The 25,092-nt window shown below is 40.3% G+C and overlaps 1 protein-coding gene across 1 annotated transcript in view; it reads right to left on the reverse strand.

Annotated features, from left to right (window-relative positions):
* RBFOX1 (RNA binding fox-1 homolog 1) overlaps positions 1-25,092 on the reverse strand; it is an 818,832-nt gene that overhangs the window by 792,116 nt on the left and 1,624 nt on the right. The window lies entirely within an intron of this gene.

Raw genomic sequence — 25,092 nt, forward strand, 5'->3', positions numbered from 1 at the left:
CAGAAATGAAAGCAGGTCAGAGCCTTCTTTTTATCTTTTTTTTCCCTACATAGCTGACAAAAAAAAAAAAAAGTCTTTATATCCTTGAAACATGGATGCAATTGAAACACATGACTTGTGAGAACTGAGGGAAAATGACAGTTCCTATGAAAAGTTTAGAAAAAGATGTTGTCATCTCCAGAGAGTTTTGATTTGCTTTCAGCTGATTTGATTCAAACAGACTGAAAACATTTTTAATCCCCTTTTCTTCCCCCTCCCTTTTGCATCAAACTACAGAGAAATCTGCTTTGTTATACCTTCTAGAGTCCTTTTCTAATATTAGTTATTGATCAAAATATTACTTACCACCCCTTCCCAAAAAACCTGGTATAAAACCACTAAACACGTTGCCTTTTTCCAATTAGAAAAAAATATTAATAATAATACAGAATTGGAATTATGATTATTCTAGCCAGTTGATTACATGTGGCCATGCATATTCCTCATGTAGATCATTTCCAATCCAGCCATGTGCCTCCCGGGCCATTAGTTCTCTTATTATCACCTTGCAATTAATTCTCTTATTATCACCTTGCAATTAATTCTCTTATTATCACCTTGCAATTAATTCTCTTATTATCAACTTGCACTGAACTTATTGCTTTACTACCCAGACAGTGGCAAAATAGGATGATGGGTACAATGTTATCTGATTTTAAATACATAAAAGCAAAGATTGCTTGGGTGTGACATTAAGATTTATGTTGTCATTTCCCTAATATACAAAAGAATTACTTAATGCTCAAATGAAAGGGTTCTGGTACATATTTTTCCTGAAGGAAATGAATCCTTCATGGTGTCTGTAAAGTTGGTGCCTTTACCTGGGAGCCTGAAAGTGTGCAGAAAATATTTAGAGGCAAGGCAAGCCTGAGCTGAAACTTGGAAAAGTCCAAATTGCACAATTTACAATGAAAAATCAATTGTAAAAGTTGTTTGGCATTGTTATTGTAAGTTATTTTCAAAGAGGTGAGAGCACACTTTAAAGCAGGGTTACATATTAGACATTAAAAAGACTGATTTAGCTTTTTCTTTCAGAGGAAATATGAAGAATTAATGCTTTTTCTTTCCTTAAAATGCTGAGTAGCCCACGTTACCTCTTTAAAATACATTTACTTAATTTCCACTAAATCACCTCCTAAACTGCATTCTTCAGACAATTAATCAGGATTAAGTTTCAGATAATTCCCCAGTATTATGAAATTAAGAACCCACAGCATCCAAGCTAGAAGGAAAAGCAGCAAGAGCAAGCCCAGAGCCTTTTAGATAAAGAAAAAAACAGTCATGTAACTTCCAGACAAATCCAGCTACATTTATTTCTTCTGTTCTCATCTGCATGTGGCAGTGTTCAGAGGTGCCTCTGCTCTTCTGCACAAAGCAAATAAAATCATTTTGGTGCTTGCTTTGGATGCCAAGAGCATTTGCTTTACTGGGAAAGTAGAAGAAAAGCTCAATAAAGAGAGAATTTTGACTAAACAGCTATATAGTTACTCTGGTTTGGGGTTTAAGATTTATTTGGTGTGGGATGAGAGGTAGGAAGGGGAAAAGGAGAAGTATAATTTCACAGGAAATTGAAGAAAAGTTTCTCCTTATTCAGGGGAGGTTGGGTAACACATGAGCCACAAATTAGGGAAAAGAAGTTTAGTAAACATCTTGTGAAGTGAAAATACAGAGCACATGCCTCAAGTGGTGTTTTTTAAGAGACAAAAGGACAACTTGATTTCTAATTTTGCATTTCCTATGGATCTGGGATAATTGTCCTGGATGTGGGTTCCTGTACTCACCATTGCTACAGTGATTCACCCAAAGAACTGGATGCTGAGAGGACTGCAGGGAAGCTCATCAGACAGTTGACTAATGGAGATGAGACACAGGAGAATTGCTTTCTTCTGCACAACAAAAGCTGACAACAAGAAATTAAAGCTTACTAACTTTATTACCAAGTGATGGATCAATACCTCTGAACAGCATGTTCCATTTTCCTAATTGTAGCAGCAGACCATGAATATTCTGATGGGTGAGAAGGGACAGGGACTGAGAGATGGAGGAAGAGAGGGGGAAAAAAATGTCAAATACTGTGGCAGACTGTGAAGAAAGTCTCTCTGCAGAGTCTGCCCTCTTTGCAAGGCCAATAAATCCCTGCAATAATCCTTCACAGCAGCACTGATGCTACAGGGGGGTCAACACTTCCTGAGCATTACCAGCTCAGTGATTCCCCTGCACACAGATGTGGGATGAGGTAACTGTTGGCAAGGCCATAATCAAATGAAATAATCCCAGGCAGTGAGCAAAAGTCCTTCACAATTGTCAGGGAAAATTTACAGCCCATGTGAGGTATTTGTATGGACTCCAAGCCCCCTGCACTTCAAGCTCAGTCCAGTTTGCTCCATCCAGCTCAGGTTTCTCTAATGAAATACAAACCAGCCCTGAGCCTCCTGGTTTGAAAGACAAGAAGCAAAGGACACAGTAACTCAGTGATTTGCTCAAAGTCATCCCACAAAAGGCTGTGGAAGAGAGAAGAACTGGGATCCCATGCCTGCAAAACAAACTATGGTGGGTTTTGTCATTCTCTCTGCCAGGGCTCCTGAGAACCAGCCCCAGCCTACCAGAGCAAGGCAATGTTTGGAGACAGCAGAAAATCATAATATATCATAATATATCATAAATATATCATAATATCATATATATCATATATCAAATATATCATAATATATCATAAATCATAAAAAGCAGGCACAGGGAGCTCCTAAACACCAACTCTAAAAGCAGGAGCCCAGATGAGTGCAGGAGCAGCTCAGGAGGAATTCCTCCTACCTGGTGAAGAGTTAAACCTAAACAAATCCACAAATCCTTGGAGTAGTGCAACCAGGGGAGGATGCTGGCTTCTGGCTGAGTTACCTCTACAAGGCTGAGTAGCTACTGAGTAGCTCAGCTCCATGTGCAACACCAGAAAAATTCAGCAAAAGGAAATATTACTCTTACTGTAATCAATAATTATTTAACATTAAGAAACTACAGTACTGCTTGTATGACTAAGCTTAAACAGGTATGAAATGCAGGATGGAAAAGAATTATTTATTATTCTCCAGAAGAGGAAGCATTCTTGACTATTTATAATTCCCTTTGAGTTTTTTCCTTCATTCTCATTTGACATCAATTTTTTTTTTCTGATAATTTTTGTCTGCCTTTACCACCAACTGCAGAGCCAAAGAGATGAATGATCTCTGTTAGGCTCAAAAAGTGGAAGACCAAGTTGCCTAAACTTCAGACAGGCTTCTGAGAGTCTTCCTTGAGCATCACCAGTAACCCAAAGGAAAAACTACAAATGAAATCCTCAATGAGGAGTTGCAAGAATCTTGGCTATTTATGATGGGTTTGTCTCTCCTCAACACCTTGAAAAAAAAGTTCTGCCCTCCCCAAAGAAAGTAAAAACTGAAGCAGTGAATTGAAAATTTCTTCCCATCAGACTGTTTTGAAGCTAAGATAAATATCTTGCCTCTATTCTGGTAATTTCTTTTTGTGCTGGAGGGAAAAAAATAACTTTTCCCTGATTTCATTTTAAATTAAAATCCCCCTGGAACTGACCCTATGCTTGTCTGCTTCTTTTTGACTGGATGTTTGCAGGTGAAATGGCTTAAGGGAAAGACACTTGATCAAGCAGGTGGAAAAATAAACAATTTTACTTAAGTTTAAAAAAGGAAAAAAAATGCAAACCAAAAGGATAAAGAAGGTATCTCCAAAGAGAAAGGAAAATCAATAGTGAAGTGGTATGACCTGTAAAAGGGGGGGAAGTTATCCACACCAGAGTGAGGATAAGAACTCACTAATGATGTAGATCAAAGGCAAAGAGGAACATAAAGAGACTGAAGATACACTGAATAAAAGTAAAATATCGATATATAAAGTATGAATAATTGTACAACTTCAAAGCAGACCCAAGATTCACAAGTCTCAAATTTAGACAAGATTTATGAAGGGATGGGGAAAGGGAAAACATCACAATCACTAAAATTAACCCAGAATGGGAGGAGGAAGGGGCAGCAAAAGGGAGAGAAACAGAGAAAGGTCCTGGAAGCACTTGGGACCCAAAATAAAGAATGATCTACTTTGGGGAGAAAGGATTTCATCAGGGGTCAGGGATCAGAGGAGGGCATAAAACATGGGTTGCTTCCTACTCAGGCTGTTAAAAAGCTTTTCACCTCTCTGCCTGGGCTCTGTGTCAGTTCACAGAAAGTTTCTGGGTTTAGGTTTGCAGAAACCCAACATTTAGAGAATTTGGAATTACTCAAAGAACACTGAAGAAATAATTTTTTTTTCCACACAGTACCTTGTTGCCTCTCCCAACCCTTTATTCATTCCTAAACTGTTTGAACCCTTCCCCTTTCAATCTGAAATCTCAGCTTATTGTGAGGGGTTTCACCATTGCACAAATGGATTGCAAGTTCTCTGCATGGTCTGCAAAATTATTAGGCTTGTTCCCACCTTATTTTTCTGCATTTTCCAAAAGGCCCAGTGAAAGAAATATCAGAGCTACCCTAACATGAGTGGGAAAACCAGATTATAATGTCCAGATCTTTTAAAAGCCTCTGAAGAGCAAGGCCTGCCAATGGGAAGGCAATGAGAACACTGCCAGGAGCAGCAACACCATTCCTTCAGACAGGAGGGGAATCTTTAAGGACAGAAAAGTCTGAGACTAAATCACTGCCACAGTAAATTCTAACAGCAAACAAACATCCTTAATGCCAAAAGCCTGCTCCTTGCATGGCTGATAAAACTGGTTTGGATGAGTGGTTTCATTGCACATATTCCCCCTGTTCCTTGCCTTTTTAATATTCTGTTTGCTTGATCAAGTTGAGTAAGTAACTGAGATGAGTAAATTTAACTGAACTAACAAGTTTTCTTGGAAATAATTTCATTTTTTTCATAAAATCAGAAGTCTAATGGCTTTGTCACATTATATTGCTGGAAAATAAGATTACAAAGCATAGCAAGACATTCAAGTTGGTAAACTCCGACTCCTGAGGTTAGGGAAAAGGACTGGAGACCAGAGAGTGCCTGGATAAAAAAGCAATGAATTAACACTTGTAAAGTGACACAGACAAGAGGAAAAGAAATCCTGGATTGATGAGGTCTGGCAACTTCTTAGTATTTGGGGGGAAAAAAAGAAAAAAGCTGGAACAAGTCAAAACAAAAATTCAAAGGAGGGAGTTACTGAGACTGAAATGCACATTTCTGTTCTTCTCTGTAAAACCTTCATGACAAACTCAGCATTTTATCTATAAGAGTTCCTGGAATTCTGAAGAGAAACTCCTGAAACAGTGATTGAGAGATTTATTCTTTTCAGCATCCCCCACAAACCTGAGGAGCTGCAGGGTAAGGGACCTGTGACAGAAATCACTGAACTAAGATCCGATATTCATCCCCAGCTTTGCCTCAGCCTCCTTACATCATGTTGGGCTGATAATTTCTTTTTTTTTTTTTTTTTTTCAGTTGTTCTCCAGTTTTCTCATTTGTAAAATGAGAACAGAAATATTTCTTTCAACCCACTGCTCCTGATCTCCTGTGTAGCCCCTTGGGCACCCAGTGCCTTACATGAACCAGGACAAAAGGGCTGGCAGGTTCCAGCTTCTTGGAACACCTGGAATGCCACACAGTATCTTAAGGTTATATTTGACTCCCTTTAAATGATATTTCTGCATTGTAGTTTGACTTCTTGTGAATCAAGAATCAAGGCTCCCAGTTTTTTTTCCCTCCCAGTCCAACTGGTGTTCATCTTTACAACCAGATTAAGATAAATCAGACAAACATCAAATGCTTTTTGGGTAATTTTGGGTAATTTGGGTAATACCTGCAGAGAATCCTTTGCTCTGCTTAGTAACTTCAGTGGTGTAAGTACTCAGAGAGGCTGGGAGGGAATGCTAAAGCCATCCCCACTGCAGCCCAGAGCAGGCAAATAAATTTTCATTCTAAAATACAAATGAGGTGGTTTGCCTCCAGACAGATGCAAGAGCTGCTTCCTTTACACCAGGGCTTCACAAAGCTGTTTGAACAGAAGGATTTGAAACGAGCAGTTTTAAATAACACACATTCTCATAGCAGCAGGTTAAAAAAAAAAAACCAAAAACCCAGCTTGTTTGATGTGCTCTGAAGGGCTGGGGTTATCTTATTAACATACAGATAACTATTTTACTTTGCTATGCTTCAAGCAGATACATTCTAATGAAGCCAGAGCTTTAAAAGCCAATCTGTTCTGAATGACTGTGTAATTAATCTGTGCTCAGAAAGGCAGAGGATAAAACATGGCTAAGGAAAGCACAGGGGCTGAGTGCTCATGGGCTCAGGGGCAAGGTGTTCTCAGTACAGATGGATTTGTGCAATGCAGATCAACCAAAGTAGAAATGAATTAAATAGGAGAACCCAAAGAAGCCCCCAAACAAAGCTCAGTGTCCACAGACACTGACACTGTATTGCCTGCTGAAATTCCTACAAATGCAAGTACAGGGACTGGATGATCTGTCATTAGGGACTCCCATGCTGGGCCACCAAGAAGTTTTTCTGAGGGGTTCTGCTGCTTTTATCTTCTCTGTAAACACCCAAACCTCTGTTAATACTCATCTTTAATTTTATCATTCCAGGAAAAGCAGTGGGGCCACTGTAAGAATTTGGTCCTAGACTTGTAAAATGCTTTGAGTATTTCTGGGTCTTTCACAGACCTGAGGAAGCATCCATAAAGATCTATTGACATTCCAGCCATTGCTGAATTCTCTGCCTTCTGTTCTCAGCTATAAAATGGGGGATGAATTGGTACTGCCTTCAGGTTGAGTGTTTGTTGCATTAGAATTCCTTTCCATCTCATCAGTAACAGAGCTAATTAAGAGGTGGCTTTAAAAGGGTTAAAGCTTCCTTGCTTGACCTGTGGCTCTGAGTCCCAGGTTCACAATACATTTTATTCTAGCAAAGGTGATCCATATGATACTGAAAAATCTATTGTCCTCTGATTGACAACACCCTCAGTTTCTATTCAGCATGAGCATCATTTCAGTTCTGCAAAAAACAAAGTCAAAACCATTTTGAATTCCAGGCAGTGGCAGAGACTTGCCATAATCTGTGTTGTTGCAGGGCTTGCAAACAGCAACAGCTGCCTAATACAATTCCCACAGAAAGAAAAAGCTGCTGTCTCCCCAGGAAGTACTCATGGAATTGTAGAAAAACTAAAACAAACAACCCAGAGAACATTAGGTAATAGTGAGCTGCTTATGAATAGATCAGCAGAATTGGTGTAGGAAATCTGGTTACCTCAAGTTGATCTCCTTAGGCCACAGGGAACTTATTTCCAAGATGTAATCTTGAAGGTTTCCCAGGATGGATTTAGCAAGTTTTCTGAGGAAGTGTTCCAAGGACTAAGAAGTCAGTAGAAACCTAAATAAAAGTAAATTTATTGCCTTTGCAAGTGGCACTATGGACAACTCACACCAAACAGGGGACAACAGCATGGTGAAAAAACAGACAGATTTTGATTTAATTGGATTATCTCTACCATGGTCTCCAGAAACAGAGAGACCATTGAGAGAAAGCTTGAGCTATTAGAGTGTAACCCTATGGTGATACCAGGAAAGCAGCTGATATGTCCTGCCATGGACACAGAAGGGTTTTTCCATCATGACATTTGACATGTGCAGGGCTGGGACGTGGCCCAAGCTCTGCACACCGAGGTGTCAGGGCTCAGGACCAGAGGCATAAATAAAAACCAAACCCAAAAAACACCTCTTAAGCATTTACAGTTGCCTTAAGGCCCAGACAACCCATTTTATCAAGAGGCCCTCTGCTATTTCAAGACACATACAGAGCTTGCAGCATCTGCCACTGAAAGCAGGGATGCTCCCAGCAATCCTGCCCATCACTGCTCCACAGGTATCCTGCCCATCACTGCTCCACACAGCACTGGAAAAGCCTCAGCATCCTTGCTGACAACTTTTCTCAGCCACCACCTAACTCAAAAAGGGCTCAGCAGACACTTCAGGGCTCCTGGGGATGGTTTATGGGCTCCAAGCCATCAATAGTGGGAATGCATTCCAGTGATGTATTGCTCATGGATCATTACAGGATTGTCACCTCTGCATGAGCACACTGCTCAAGTGCTGGAGACATCTTATATAAAAAGAATTTCCTTTCATTTTTTTTTATTTTCTTTTTTATAATTTTCTTTAATAAGAAATTAATAATAATAATAATAATAATAATAATTAAAAAACAACTTGAAGGAAGAGTATTTTCAAACCTGCTAAAAGCAGTGTTAAAGGACACAAAGCTCTCCTGCAAAGAGAAGCAACCAAGCACTTAGAAATGCTATATTTATTCTAGGCAGAACACAAACTCTCTCCTCCCATGCCAAGTCTCCTGCATACATCAGACATTGAATTTTCCAAATATAGGCCAGTAATTATTGATGTGTTTGTTTTGTGTTTGCTTCTTCTTTTTTACTCCAGATGAAAGACTGTCAGAGGCTTTGAGAACTCTGCCAAAAAATCTAGAATTTCCCTTTTACTCAGAGTTGTATTTCCAGCATAACCTTTTGGATATTCTGGTAAAGTGCATTTTATTGGGTCCCAGAGTGCCCTTTAATTCTGAGGGAGTTTGCACAAGACAGACACCAGGATTGAAACAGACACCACTTGGGTCAGCACCACATGATGGGTGTTTGTGTGGGAAAATGGGAGAAAACCAGAAAAATGACTCAGTTTCAAGTTCCAGCCTGCAGTGCTGCTAAATAACTTATTAACAAGAACTTTTAAGGAAGATTATGGTAAAAAAAATCCTGTATTTATCACCAATGGGTTCATGTGCTGAATTCTAGACTGGCAGCTGAACAAGGGTATAAGGCACGTGTTCTACAAATTGATAACAAGCCTGATCTTACAGCAGATCACACAAACACTCAATGAAAAGGGTTATTTTCTTAAGAAAAATCATGTTAGAAAGATGATCATGGGTTCTGAATGCCAGCATAAGCTACAAGAGTAGCTCTTGTATAGGACTGCAAGGACTGCCAGGTCCCTTTTTGTTTTGTTTTTTTTTCTGTCCAATGCTGATTTTGACATCAATTTCTCTCAACTTTTGCAACCCTATAAAATGGATTTTTTTCCTTCAACTTAATATCATACTCAACTTAATATCATACTCAATTCTGGGCACAGTCCCACTGCACTGTGACCAAGGCTGAGCCAAAACAAAGTTCTCACCTTTCTGCATTCCTGTTTCCATCCCCCACAAATATCTCAGGGCACTGTGACACAGGGATTTACAGCCTTAAACCATCAGCACAGCACAGGCTGCTCCATTTCCCAGGACAGTCACAGCCTTAGGAACCCTTCTGATCACATTTTATTGCTGCTTTGTGGTTTTTTGCCAACCTTTTCAAAGTTGCAGGTAGTGGTGACTGATACCTGTGGGCATGGGAGAAACTTTAATGAAAAGCCTTTGATTTATATTCCTCTACATCTCCAATGAGCAGCATCTGAACTGCACCAACCTTACACCAGCTGCTGTGGTTTTGCCAATTAATGAGGGGAAATAATACAAATCTGGGGTCCTACAAAAGGGAACATTCCCCTTTTTCAACTCCCCTTTGTTTTGAACAGAGGTTGGAGGTTTTTTTCTTTGGTTCTTTTAAACAAACCCAAAGCTCCTTTGTTCATGATCTGAGGACCACAGCATTCAAAACCCTTAAAACAAGTGGGTTCAAGAAGACCCCACAGTTTAGCAAGGATTGCAGGACTGTGCCAACTATTTTTTTTTCCTCCAAGTCTTGCAAGGATGCATTTCCCACTGCCTGTATCTCACCCACTGAGATGACAGAGAACTTGTAAAGCAGGAAGGGACTTAAGTATGAATAACTATACTTGACATTTCCCAGCAAATTCTATTAATTCAGAAAAAAAGTGGAATTATCCTAAAGTGGAATGACATGACCTGAAGTAAAGCAGTATCTTTGCTGAGTAAGAGCCCTAACCCAGGCTCTTCAAGAGCTGCCATTAATTAAATCCCCACATAGAAGCACCTCTACTCTACAGTGAAACAACACAAAAATGCTGAAAATAAGTTATTTTGATAAGGAACAAAACCAGGCTCTTCCTTACACTTGTAATCATTGAGGAACACATGCAGAGCTGACTGATTACAAGCCTGGAGCTGACATATTCACCAAAATTATCTGGACTAATTACAGACAATGTTATCAGAACCTGCTTGGGAAACAGGAGACTAAAACCAGAACTAACCCTGGCCACAGGGAAGGGGCAATGAGCCTCTCTTACCTCTGGCCTGAAAACACCAGCTCCTAAAAACTATATTGCATTATTTCTTTGAACAGCTACTTATCACTGATTTGCTTTCTCCTAGATAAAAAAGGCACCATTTACACTGAATTTTTTTTTTTTTTTTTTTGCAAGAGAGAGAAGAGATCTCTTTGAAATCAATAGTTGAGAAAAATGGGACTTGGTAAAAGAAGGTTTGATGCCATTTGCCACCAATTCTTTATTTGCTAGGAACAAAACTGGGTCTAAAGACAAGTGGCATGGCAGACCTATGTGAGAATACAGATATTTATAATATATATATATTTATAATATATATAATATATATATTGATATATATAAAGCACCTATCACCATATTGATAAACATTCTTTGGAACCACTCTGAATTTAAGAAGAAATTAAGTGTCTTTACTCTGTAGGACTGTGGAGAACACAAAAACACCTCAGTCTTGATTCCTGTGAGCTTCATCCCCATAGATTCACAGGAGCCACCATCTGCATTCAGCTCAGAAAAATCTCAGCAACTTCTTCATGCCCAGCAGGCAGCTCAGCCCAAGTCCAGAAAGAGGGAAGCTCATGTTTGAAGGAAGGAACTGGGTCTGAAGTGGAGCAGAAAAGCCAGGAGAGGTGGTGGAAGCACACAGGCAGCAGGTATTCATGCAAGAAACATGAAACCCAAAGGCTAAATGAAGATGCCCAGAGGCACCTGGGCAGATCTATGGAGAAAAGCTGCCAGGACAAACCACCTCCCCCAGCTGCCTCTGCAAGCAAACCTCTGAGAAGATGCTCAGCTTTTTTCTTTCAGGTGTAAATATTTAAGCAGTAACCACAGGAAGTAGGAGCCTGGGTTGGGCTTTTCAGCTCAAAAACCAAAAAAGAAAACTGCTCATGCAATGATCTGGACAGCACTGCAGCCAGAGGTAGGCTTTGGGAAGTTATTTCCTTCTGCAAACAACCTGGTTTGGGAGCAAGAAAACAGAAGGTGCCCTGGAAGGTGCTCCCACTACAGGCACTCCCTGATTCCTGTTTGTGTCCTCCTGCCCTGGCAGTGCCAGGTTACCCTTAAATGAGAATATTGAATATTAGGAATATCTCAGCCAGTAAATCTCAGCCTGCTTAAGCAACTTGCTCCATTTTTCTCTGAGAGGCCCCAAGTTCAAATGATCAATGGCAGCATCATTATGATCAAACGCCATCATAATGGTACAGAAGCACAGCCCAGCTGGTATTGATGGCAGGGCTGGAACCTCATTTACCACCTTTAATGTCTTTTCATGACTCTGCTGTCTGTCCAACATTCACTAATCAATGTAAAAAACACTCAAATGGTAGCTGCAGTAGATTTCTGGGTATCCTTTGAAGAGTGGAGCCAGAGAGCCTCCAGTAGGCTGGAAGCAGAGCCTCTTTTTACCTGACAAGCCTTAGGGTGCTACACAACATGGCAATTGTAAATCTGAACCTAAATGTAAAGAACCTGCTAACAGCTACAGACTGTAGTATGGTTATTTTAATTTATTTTTTCCCAGCTATCTGTCTTGCACAGGAAACTCAGCCCTGGAAAATCATCACAGGTGAAAGCACCTGAGGTGAGACAGAGGGGATTTTCCAGCAAAAGAGAGACAATAACTTCCCCCAGCTAAATGAACATTGCTTCTTACTGGTCACCAGTTAGGGAAGCAGAGTTCCCCTCCAAGGCTGTGGCCTTCTCTCAGTTTCTCTTCAGACAAAAGGTTTGCATCTGCAAATCACACAGATTGTCCTTGAAACTCAGGCACAAAGCTGAACTCTGCCTTCACCACAAAGTCAGGAACCTTGTAGGGACCTTTAAAGGTAGGACCTGAAGCTTTAAACATAAAATATCCATCTCTCAAAGTTATATACCAGTGAATTCAGAAGGTCTGTACTGACATGTACAGTACCTCTGTACTCTGCTAGAACATATTTTATTTGCTTGCTGCCCTGCATGCTCAGGGCTGTCCTTAGGGATCTCTAAAGTCTGCTGCTGTGTCTGCCTGGTTTCTCTGGGGCAGACACCAGGTTCAGGCCCTTGCAGGTCACTGCTCTACTCAGAGCAATTACTGTGACTCAGACAAAGCCTCAGAAAACCATCACCCCACAGATACTGATCCCAACATGACTTACTACTTCCAGATGGATGGAGTTGTGCTACAAGAGCCCTGCTCAGTTTTATCACAGATTTCCCACTCCAGCACCAGATCCTCCTCAGGACAGCTGAACCCCATCCCCAGGACATCCCAACCTCACTCCCACTCCTACCTCCTGACTTCTTTTCATGTCCCACAGCAGAACCAGCTCAAGAACCATTAACACTGGAGCATGGGAACACCACCAGAGAGCAGAAGTTTCACTCGGTGAGCAGTTTCAATGGCTTCTTATGGTGAGAATTAGAAAAGAGGAAACAAAAAAATAGTACAGTTACATTTAAGGGCCCTATATACACAAACATTTCCCTAGGACATCATCTCCTTAGATAAAAGTTGCTCGTTTTGTCTTGTCTAGGCTAAAAAAATAAGGAAGGGGGAGAGGAAATTGCCTGCTCCCCATCTTCTGTTCTCATGACTCCAAAGGTTCACACAAGGAGATTACAAAAAGAGGATCTCCCTTAAGACACTATTTTTTTCCCTTCATGTTTTTGTGTTCACTGAAACTGGTCGAAAATGTGACTGGTGTCAAGTTCAGACTGCAGGGCTGAGAGGCAGATGATGCTACTTTTAAATTTTAAGTCTTCAGGGTATCAGGAGCAGCTGCCACTCTTCATGCAAGAGAATAACAACTTCAAAGCCTAAATGGCACCAGTGCCTGTCACTTGGACTGGCATTTTCATTCACCCCCCCTCCTTAATACTGCAATTCCATCCAATCATAGAGGCAGCAGGGTTTATGGTCTTTTAAAAAGCTGAAAAAAACAGAGATGGTAGAATGGGGGGTGAGAGAGGTGTAAAATCCTCCACCCAAAAGCCCAGGTGCTGAGTGGCAGGAGAAGAGAAATAAAGCTTCACAAAACCCAGTAAGGTTAAGAATTCCACCTTTCTCACATGCCAGAGTTATCCTGGAGCTTTTCAGTTGCCTTCTAAATAACAAAGTATTGCTAGAGCAGCATTTGCCAGAGGATCTTCTTGTTAAAAGTAAAAAAAAACCTCCAAGTAGTAAGAAAGAAATGCTAAGGATGATCTGCTGCATCTCTGGGCAGCCTTTTGCAATGTTTGTGCTCATCATCTTCCTGAAGAGAGCAGCAAACAGGCTCAGCAAAACTGAGAATAAGAGCTTCTCCTTTTATTTCCCTAACTTTCAGGGTCAGGAAACTGAATTATCATTTTTTCCTTAGTTTTACAAATTCTTGTGTCTCAAACAATGAAACGTGGGAAACCTTACAAGTAGTTTTAGAAAAAAATGAGTGAATTGTGGAAGGGAATCTTCACTGTTAATCCAGAGAATCAAATCAAGCATTTAATGCTGTGGCCTACTGATTATGACAAATGTTTTATACTTTGCCTGACACAAGTATTCATCCTAAAGCCCCAGAGGGTTTGCAATGTATAATTCAGCCCTCAGCTGCATTTTCTCCTGGCTCCTTTATCTCACATTGTTTTCTTGTCTAAGTCTTAGCCACTAAAAGAAATAAACTCTTAATTATTTACAGGTTTTTTGGTTAGTCATTCCATTACTGTGTAGGCAAATAAGTAGTCCAATAATTTAAACAGCAAAACTCTACAGATTTTTTTTCCATGCATGTACCACAGAGAATAACTCTGATCAAGGTTTATAAGCAAAGATCTCTTCCCAAGGATGCCTGCCAACTTCTTATATAAAAATCAATCCATTCTGGGAGGGAACATCCAGAGGATTAGCTTTATTTAACAAAGCAAAGCTTCACTCAGGGACTTGGGGTTCTTTGAGGCTTGCAGATTTTAAATCACACTTTAAATGTAAGAGTGAGCTTTTCTGTTTCCCTAAACACAAATCCAAGGAATGCATTTTTCCCATCTGTATCCCAGGGAAAGCTTGTCACAAGGGCTGAGACCCTTCAGAGACTCTGTTATATGCAGATCTAGCAGAATTATTTAGTTGTTCCATAAAACACAGAACTTTTCCCCAGTAAAAAAGCTCAGAGTTAAAATATTTACCCACACTAACAGAATTAGAGTCCTTGGGTAGAGTATTTCAAGAGGGAGATGTTAATATTGAACCAGTGCTGTCACTGCCTCCTTGGGCATCATCCCAAGGGCAGGTGCAGAAGGACTCGGTGTCCCTTTTCTTTCCAGAAGGACATTGACTTGAGGCAGTGCTGAGGAAGTATAAAAAGGGACAAAATTATGTAAGATCTATTGAAACCTTAATGTTTAAATTCCCTTCCAGTGGGGGCTGTCAGAAAAAGCAATTTTTATCGAGCTATGGAGCCCAATAAAACTCAACACTACAAACGCTCTGGGACTGCCTCAAGTGACAAGGTACATGTGCCTAACAAGTCTGGGTTTACATCACATAGTATTTTTTTCTCATTTTAATCTGGGCTTTAGCTTATCTTTTCTTAGGTAAAAATGCCATAGAAAGAATACTACCTAATTTGAAATGGAAATCTTGTCAAGAGCAGCATCCCCTCAAACACATGTGAAGATCCAGAGCAAATCAATCCAGGAATTCCAAATCTGCTCCCTGAGACTGAAAACCTTCACATATCAGCATCACTTCTGAAAAGGTGTTTGAAGTTTATGAATCATGTAGATTTTGGGGGCTCTAAGTGAACCACAAACACAATGTTAGCTGTTGATTTCACTATTTTATCTCCTCAAACACAAAAGCACATCCTGGTAGTGAACAGTCCTTTTACAGAGGCTCCAAGTTCTGGAGATGGCTGAATGGCTTCCACTTACTTCTGTCATCCTCTTTCTGATGAAACACAGGAACTCTGCTATGCCAGAAGGTTGGAATACCTGGGCTTCTTCCTTCTGACTCCTAAAATACTTCCCTGCTCCAGATTTGGAAATGAGATTCTTCAAACTAAACCAAAAAACGACAGGAGCACAGCTGATGTTCCTGAGGAATCCTCTCCCAAAAGCTTGCATGGGTAAAATGCAGCACCTACAGATTTATGGCAAAGGAGAAAGGAGGGAGATGGGAGAAGGAAGGAGGGAGAAGGAAGAAGGAAGAAGGAAGAAGGAAGAAGGAAGAAGGAAGAAGGAAGAAGGAAGAAGGAAGAAGGAAGAAGGAAGAAGGAAGAAGGAAGAAGGAAGAAGGAAGAAGGAAGAAGGAAGAAGGAAGAAAGAAAAAGGAAGAAGGAGGAAGGAGGAAGGAGGAAGGAGGAAGGAGGAAGGAACCAAGACGAAGGAAGCAGGAAGCAAGAAGAAGGAGGAAGGAAGTAGGAAGTAGGAAGAAGGAAGAAGAAAGAAGAAAGAAGAAGAAAGAAGAAAGAAGAAGGAAGAAGGAAGAAGGAAGAAGGAAGAAGGGAGAAGGGAGAAGGGAGAAGGGAGAAGGGAGAAGGGAGAAGGGAGAAGGGAGAAGGGAGAAGGGAGAAGGAAGGAAGCAAGAGGAAGGAAGCAGGAAGCAAGTAGAAGGAGGAAGGAAGAAGGAAGAAGAAAGAAGCAGAAAGGAAGAAAGAAGCAGGAGGAAGGAAGCAGGAAGCAAGGAGAGGGAGAAAGGAAGAAGGAAGCAGGGAGAAGGAAGAAAGAAGGAAGAGGGAAGAAGGAAGCAGGACAAAGGAAGATGGAGGAAGGAGGAAGGAAGAAGGAAGCAGGAAGAAGGAAGATGGAGGAAGGAGATAAAAAAGAAAAATATCCAGTGGTGGCCTCTGAAAGAGCAAAGGGGATGTGAGGAACAGAGAGCCTCCCTGCAGCTCAAGTCAAAGCAGAAACCACCCTTCCCAGCCTTTCCACTACAGCAGGCTGTGCAGATCTCTCTTATCACCCACTCCTCTGTTTGCAGCCCAGTATTTGCCTCAGCAGCAGTTTATCCAAACCTCATGCAGTGCAGGCTCCCAGCCCAGGCTCCCATCAGCCTCCTCCAGGGGCTCCAACCCAGCAGCTCTGCACTGGGACTCCCAGCACTCAGTCCAAGGACACAACTGGGAGCTTCAGGAGTCCTTCCTGACATTTCATTGTCCCTTCATTCTGATTTTAGTCTTTTTTTTTTTTTTTTTTCCTGAGGCAAGAGTTTTGAGAGAAATGATCCCCCAAGGACAACAGAGGCTGTCTGGGACAAGGTAAGCAAAGTCCCAGCACAGAGTTTGTGTTTCACACCTTGAACCTGATCCCATCCTACCCAAGTTTTCCCAGTACCACCCAGAGCTAAAAGCAAGTGCAGATGTTGTGATTCAGAGGAGAATAATGAGAAGCATGAGGAAAACTCAGATAGATTAATTCTGATTTTATGAAGCCCCTCAGTCTTTTGACAGGTTTGAGTTGTGCAAAGGTACCCAGGGTGCTGCTTTCTGAGCCTTTACTTTGGTGATTACTGAATACATCTTAGTAAAGCAGGAGTGCTAGAGGCAAATGCTGCCTCTGCTGAGCTAATTGGGAGGTGATAAACTCAAGCTATTATCACAATGTTCAAGTTTCTGCTAATTACACTGCTCCAAACTAAGCACCTTTCAACAGGAAAGCCAAAGAAGTGTTGCTTAAGAACTGTGGCTTGGGCTGGAAATGGAATTTCAAGAATAAATAAGAGCCTCCAGTGCCTCTTTGTTGTCTGGGATAAGCAAAAGCCAGACTCAGACCTTTGTCTAATGTGCCATAAACTCAATTATTTATATGATCCATGACAATTCCAGCATCAGCTACTTGCAGTAGCTAACTGGTGCCACTGCTTGGCACAGGGATATATTCCAGCAGCATAGTCTTTTTTTTGCTCAGTTCCAGATATCTGGCCAAGAGGAGGTCAGCAATCAAGTAAATAAGTATCAGACTACCTTGAAACTGAAGTTCAAGCAATATCCATTCCAGATGTGAATGCTGGAACAGATTAGATTTGCAATCACACCTTTCTTGACCATGAGGCAATGAACCCTTCTTAATTTTCTAGATAAGAAAGCCTGAGTGTCAGATCTGACAAGCCTATAAATTCCAGTTTATAAAACTGGGCCATTTATGCTGTCTTGCAGGGCAAAAAATCATATCTTTACCAATGATCAAAGTTATTAATAGTCTGCAGTTATCTCTGAATAATGGGTCAGACTTAGAAGCATCCTGACTTTCAGTGTCTGCTGAAACAGGGACCTGAAAGGAAAGTGAAGAGATCCACACAGTCTCAAGCATAAACTGATTGATTTGCTACCTCTTTTTCCAAAAGCACCATTTTCAGACTGGAATCTCCAGGCTCTATAAGTGGAAAACTATGAATTTGGCATTTTAATGTGCCACAGAAGCCATTACTACAGATATCTGCATACTGTTGGCACTATAATAATAAGTGTAAATAAGAATAATAAGTGTATAATAATAAGATGGCTTTACAGGTCAGCAAATATCGAAACCAGGTTAAGAACTTGAAGAGGAGAAGTAAGAACTTGTTCCAAAAAGTAATTTAATCTTAATCTAACAAAGAATGAAAATTTCTGTTGAAAGGAAATTCAAAATAGTGACAATATTTCAGCACTTGTCCTCAACAGCTTCTCAAAAAAAGGAATTAAGCCAAATTCCTAGAAAGTGCTCCAATTAATCCTGCCTCAAATGTTCAGGTTCCTAAAACTATTCTGGAAGAGAACAGAAAGAACCTAAATGACCCCACAGACACTGCCAGATTCCTGCGTTTTGCTGGGATAGGTGAGACTCAAGTGCTGTGACCTCATCTGCCTGGCAAACCACAACCCAAAAGGTTATAAATGAAGAGGATACTCAGACCTGGGAATCCATCTGAAACTTCCAATAAATTACAATAAATTTATTACAATTTAATTTTATTTATTTATTATTTATTGGCACGACAATTCCAGTAACTTTTCTTTCAAGCAAGTCTCTAAACTACAACCTTCTGGTTTGTTCTTGAAATTCTATGCTGCTGAAGCAATGGAATTATTTCAGAAACTCAGCTTTCCTAAAAATTCAGCCTTTAATGAAGACCTGTTTGTGGTCTTGCAGATAAACCTGTCACTAAAATAACACCCACCAGCTAAAAATAGAGAAGGCAACAGAAAAGTAGAGCCTAAAATGACTCCTTTTAAAATATCATGAGTGAAGGCACAGTCACGATCTGAGAAGGAAGCTTCACATCTTTAATACTCAGAGTAGGTAATCCAAGAGTAGCTTTAGGATAAACCCTATGTATTTCTTAGAGGATTTAGACTTTTCCATAGATATACAGACACTTTTCTCCTACTGACTGTATAATTTCTTGCATTTCTTTATGTTAAGCTGCTGGTATTTTCTATAATGCTTAAGGTGACGTTTGGCAGCTCAGTCTCCACAGATACAACTCTCCTTATTCCTACAGAAGTGAATTATTCTTTTCCCCCTTCAAAATGTATAACCCAAAGAACATCATTTATTCCTAAAACAGCTTCAGGATTATTTAGTTACTTTCTTCTTCAAAGCATGCAGTCCTGGATGCTTTTCCTGCTGCAGCATTTCAGCATTTGTACTCTGAAGTCAAAATGTCTTTTGAGTATTTATGAAAAAATACAAAGTAGTAGGAAGCAAACTGACATTAACCATATAATAAATGCGAGCTTTAAATTCAGCCTTTTTTAAGCACTTAAGGAGATGAAAACAAATGCATCTTGCAGATGAACAGGTCACTGAGGTAAGCAAGTCACTTCTTTACTAAGTTATTTCTTCCAGCTCCTGAAATCTCAGAGGTAGAAGCCAAAACTCTGGAGAACTGTGCTGGTTCCTACAAACCAGATTTGCTCAGCTCAAGAGACAAAAGGGCAGGGGGAATGCTGAAAAGAGGCAAGCAGGAAAGACAAACCTAATCATAGGGGATCCCTAAATACCAAGATTCTAAAAACAACTTGGGAAAGGACAGCCAGGCTGAACCATTGATTTAGCCCCTAATGGAAGGTAATGTGATCATCTCCTCAGTGCTTTGTTTGGGTTTCAAAGTCCCTCGTGTTATTTTGGGATATGACCTGGCTCTACACATGCACTTTTAAACCTTTTATTCCCACAGATCTCCCCAACAGCATGGGGAGTGCAATCTCAACAAAGCCAGGAGGTTTTGTACCTGTATTTTTAAAAACCTACTTCTCTTTACCATATCTCAGTAATTATAAGACATTGAGACACAAACTTACTGCCCTAAGAACATGAACTCATTGCCAAGCAAAGCCTCCCATGCAGGTGGAGCTGATGCACAAGGTGATGCAGCAACAACTCCATCACCTTCAGCACTCCAAGTGGGAAGGGGAGGATCAGGAATGTAAAAAGCTGGAAGCTTTTGTTTACAGGCCAAGCAGGCACATTGCAGTGCCAGGATTCCCCCCAGCAGAGTGACATAGCAATGGAGCAGGGTATTTGGGACTTGAGAATCAGAAAGTAACCCTGGCTACTGACACATGGGAACATCACAACTAGAAAAGAGTTTCTTGTTGATGTTGGTTTCTTTTGAGCCTCACAAAGTGTGTGACTAGGGCTCACTAAATAGAACAGCTGAAGAAATCAACTCTGATGCACTATGCCAGAGATCAGGAGAATAATTCACTGGATCAAATCAAGCCTTTACTTTTTGTGCAAGTTTTACTCTGCCATGAGATCACTTGAAGGCTTTGTATATCTATTTGTCCCAGAGAAAAGAAACAAACGTTTGATAGAAAACACCAAATCAGACTCAGGTATCAAGGAAAATATCAGTAAGATGCAACCAGAACTTAACACAAACCATCACCAGGATAGGTTTTGACTATCACACTTTTTACCTTCAGATCTTGCAGAAATGGTCCATGCCATGCAGCCTTTTAAGATCTGCAGCCAGACTCACAGCAAGGACAGAAATAACTTCAGTGGCTATGTGCAATTTTCATGCTAATTAAAACTTGCAATCACCATCCTACTAAAGTCCCTAATTCATTAATTTCCAGACAAGGAGACTGAAGAGCTAAAACTCCTCTAACTCAGGAATTTCCCACACTATTCATGGACATGAACCATAATGGAATCTTTGTGAAAACTTTATAATTCTTCATCATTTGCTTCCTGTCCAAGGTAACCAATATCATCAAAATAATTCCAGAAGCTGTGAAATACACAGCCCTTTCAGTGTTTGCTCTTAATGACTGTTCTTATGCTGTCTTTGCTCAACCATCCAAGGTCATTATGACCTTGAGGGGAAAAAGCACTTTCAGAAGCCATAAGATGAGGATCTTTGTTCTTAACAGCTGAAGCCTGGCACCTCAGCAGCTAAAGCAGTCCAGATACTGCTGTGCCATAGAGACTTGGACTTCCCTCTTGTTTTTGACTATTCTGTGTAGCTTATCAATTAATTAAAGAAAATGTTTTCATGAAAAAAAAACCCAAATCACCAGAATTGTGCTATTTCCTTGGGATCCTAAGCTATCAGCAATACCTGGAAGGCTTTGAACCAGAGCAATCTGCCCTTTCTTGCAAGTACCCCAGGCAGGAGAACAGACAGAGCAGCATTCAGTAGCACCAGGCACAACTCTGTGTAATGGAATCCCACTGAAATCCGTTCTGTTGTGAGCATGCAGAAAGAAAAGAGCAAGAAAAATAGGTTTATATGAATTATTGTCTTCAGGAAATCTTTCTGCTTCAGAGTTTTGGTTTTAGAACTTCAAAGTCCTTCCCAAGGGCTGCAGCAACTAACGTGGCCTCTCCTGCCACTCCCCATTGATTTGTGGGTCTTACATGGACTTTTGTTAATTAAATCTCAGTAGAACTAATTGAAAATACCCATTATCTAGCACTCACAGTCAATGGCATCAGGTTAAATTACTCACCTGTTTAATTTTCCTACACTATTGCAAGATTCCTGTTAGTGATGATGTTCCTCCACAACTGCTGAAAAAGTGAAGCCCATTTTAATAACTCAGGATGCCAGAAGGAAAGTGCTCAGGACAAAAGACAACTATCAAAAGTAATGTTCTGTATTCTTTAAAGGATCATTTGCAGTTCCTTTCTAGTCTAGACAAGACTCCGTGTAACTCTTTGGGCTGTTTAAGCCTTGTACAATAGACAAAATTAGAACACATAAAGTGCATTCTCTGGAGGGAAATTACAGGGGTGGCAGTGCATCAGATAATGCAGCTTCATTTAATGGAACAAACCAGGCAACTCTGTAGTAATAATGCAGTCCCAAATGAGTTGGAACATTGAGTACTCCCCAGAAAAGGGAAAGCTGGTGAAGCACCAGCCCTGCTTCCATTTTCAATTTTTGCAGAGCTTGTGGCACATTTCCATAGTTTCAAATCAAGTTAATTGAGACTGCAAGCACTAAATAATGCAGAAAAGGAATAATTTCATCAATTTCTAAATCATAAAGACTTAAAATAAAGACATTTCTCACAATGACCTGGGGATTATTCAATGCACACTGCCTTCTATTGGCATACAGCAGAGGAAAGGCAACAGCAAATAAAAGCACTGCATTAATATCTGAGATCTCCACTAATTCAGCTCTGGAGGTCAGAAACATCTCCTTTTGCACATCAAAAGATTTTAATGCATTTTGGTTGTAATTTCAATCAAAAATAGCATTCTGGCTACTCTACAAAAGCTGTAGTATTAGTTAATTGGTTATTCAAATGGAGACAGATATGCTCCATGAATGTTCCTTATGAGTGAAATTAAACCTCCATTTGGTAAATAAGATTCTTGTGCTACTTTTAGTTGCAATTACATGTTAAAAACAGAGAGGCATTCACTGAATTAAATGAAATTTCCCCATGTCAAAACAATCAGGCAGCCCATATGAAACCTTTGTACACTTACCCCCTGCCATCTAGTGATCTGTCCTAATAACTACAGTAAAAATGTTCAAATCAGGCCATCCAGAAGGGTCTGTTTTTACTGCCTTTACTTGTCATAGCCAATTCCTTACTCCAGTTCCTCATCCTCAAGCCCCAGCACTGCTTCTGATGTGGCATTAACCAGCAGAAGGTTAACAGGAGGATTAATCAGTTCCCAGGAGAATATTTCCCATCAACTTCTTCTTGGGACTTGGAATAAAGTCCAAACCAATTTCTGAAGATCATTTGTCCACACCTTGCTACAAAAGGCTTTATTACTCCTGTTTATTAAATATTCCATTGGAAGGAACTCCAGCAGCTTTATAGCAATACCACCTCTCACTTCTAAAGCAGGATTCTCTCCTTCTTTCCATTTCTCAAGACAAATAATTCTGCATCTGTCCTGGACTGCAATATTTAGTCTGTTCTGAATTAAAACAACAGAAACCTTAATTTCAGCATATATCACAGTTTGCCTACCAAGTCAACAGACTCAAATCCTTCAAGTGATCCTTTAAATCATGGATCCAAGTATATTTTTCTCAGATTTTCTTTTACAACATGACAATCCCAAAACTGCAACAAATAGATTACTTTTGACGTTAACAATAAAAAGTTGTAATTTCTCTTCATTGCTCTTCTACACTTCCCTCTTTTCCAAATTTTCATAAAGGCAAAGGTAATTTTTGGAGCAATTTGACAGTGCTTTAATTCCCAAATGCATTAAGTCTTCCTGAAAGTTCTTTAGAAGGACAGAAGTTCAAGCTTGTCCTACACATCCCTGCCCAGATGAAAACACAGTTAGACTGCTGGGATGCTCTATGAAACCCAGGAATTCTGTCTTGTTCTCTAAGTTTATGGGGAATGTTTATGGAGAAAACCATTTGGTTTGTAAGAGAGCAGGCATTATAAATACAGAAGTATTTAAAGAAGTATTTCTGCCCCCAAATCCAAACAACCTTCAGCAGGCCACATTTAACCTGTTGGTTAAAGACAGACCCAACCAGACTTTAAGTCCAAGGATACACACTCTTCATGATCCTAATTCAGGGATAACCCATTACTTGTATAACCTGGCCAAGGACAGAACACATCTATCAGCCTAGGAGGATATCTTTCTTCTTCACACATTTTCTACTTCAGTAAATGCTATTTTCTATGGAATAAATTATTGCCAGTATGTGACTGGGTTGGGTGACAGTCACCAAGAGGACACAGGCAGCTCCAGGCACACAAAAGGAGGATTGAATTCTCCAGAGACTCTGGTTAAATAGATTTATCAGAACTTTTGATGAAAAGGGTGATCCACCAGCTCTTCCAAATGCTAATTCCCCACCAGCTGTACCAAATGAGAATTTTTTCAGCTGGACCTCACTGCACAGACTCCATTCCATTTGCTTGGAACCAACCACCTCATTGTGTTCAGTGAATGAGTTGTTCATTGTTCAGTCTGTGCCAAGAAGAAAGATTCCAAAGGATGAAAGGTGCTGAGAGGATGCAATTCCCACCTGCTGCAAGCAGCTCTCACTATAGACAAAAGCAATAAAAAAGGCAAATTCTTTTAATATGTGTCAGAACTGACAATCACAGTTGTACCTGGGTTTCTGCATTAATTAGCCAGCACTAAATGAAGCAATTATTCCAGACACCCCTGCCAAGTGCCTGCTGTCCCATCCAGCCCTCCATGGCCCAGCTCAGCTTTTCCCTTGGCTCCCTGAAGCCAGTGGCACAAAAATCTCCTTCTCCAACCAACTTGTGCACAGCAGCAGCAACTCTCATAAATACCCAATGTAAGGAAATGCCCAGAAGGGTTCTGCACCATTTCACAAGCATAAAATATAGATGGTGTCTGCATGCTGTCACACTGCAAGGTTTCATAACAAGTGGAGCAATGAGTTGGAGGAGATGACCTGGGCAGGTTTCATTCTGCTGAAGCTAAGACTGAATGTTGAATCAGGCAAAAAGCAGTGGACTAAAGAACCAGCACACTTGTTCTGCTGCTGTTTTTTTATTACTACTCCAAAAATGAGTCACAGACTGTATTTCTTAAAGTTCTTTTTTTAAACAGAACACATAATGGACTGTTAGGGAATGTTCTTCCAATGCATGCATTGATTACCCATTCCACTCTGCCTATTAAAATAAAGATGCTCCTCAGCACAGAAATGAAGTCATTCATTCCAGTCTTTCCTAAGGGCACACAGAACATCTTTTTCCAGCAGCCTGCTCTCTACAAGGTAAAAGACACTTAGTGATGCTTGAACAAGTTTGGTTTTAGGAAGAATTTTATGGCACCAGAATTTCAGTGTTTCTATTAGTGTCTCCAAACTCAGACACGCAGCTTTAAATGGGAAGAGGAAAAAATAATATCACAACTTGATATAAAAGCAGCATCCCCAGCAAGAGTCCATTGAAGTGAATGGAAGAGAGAGTATCAGTGAGCTTTGGTGGGCTGTGAATCAAGCTCAGTTTAATTTAAGGATCTTTATAAGAACCATTATGTTATGAAAACTATTTAAGAATACTTTGGGGGCAGAAAGAGTAAATAATTGCTTATTTTCACCATTCTTTTGTTACTACTTTTAGTAAACCCCTGTTTAAAAGTCAGAATATAGTGTTGAAGAAGATATACACAGGTCCTTGAAAGGACAAGAAAAGGACAGGTATCAATTACCACTGAACTTTCCTGTAGTGATGGGACAGCAGTAAGGGAGTAAACCAAGCCTCATTTATGGGGCAGAATCCAGTGGTTTAAGTACAAATCATTCTAGTATATTCTACATTCTAAACCCAACCCTCTAAAATAAAGTAATCTTATTTAACTAAGGCTT

The sequence above is a fragment of the Calypte anna genome, chromosome 14 (assembly GCF_003957555.1).
Source record: "Calypte anna isolate BGI_N300 chromosome 14, bCalAnn1_v1.p, whole genome shotgun sequence".
Classification (NCBI taxonomy): Eukaryota; Metazoa; Chordata; class Aves; order Apodiformes; family Trochilidae; genus Calypte; species Calypte anna.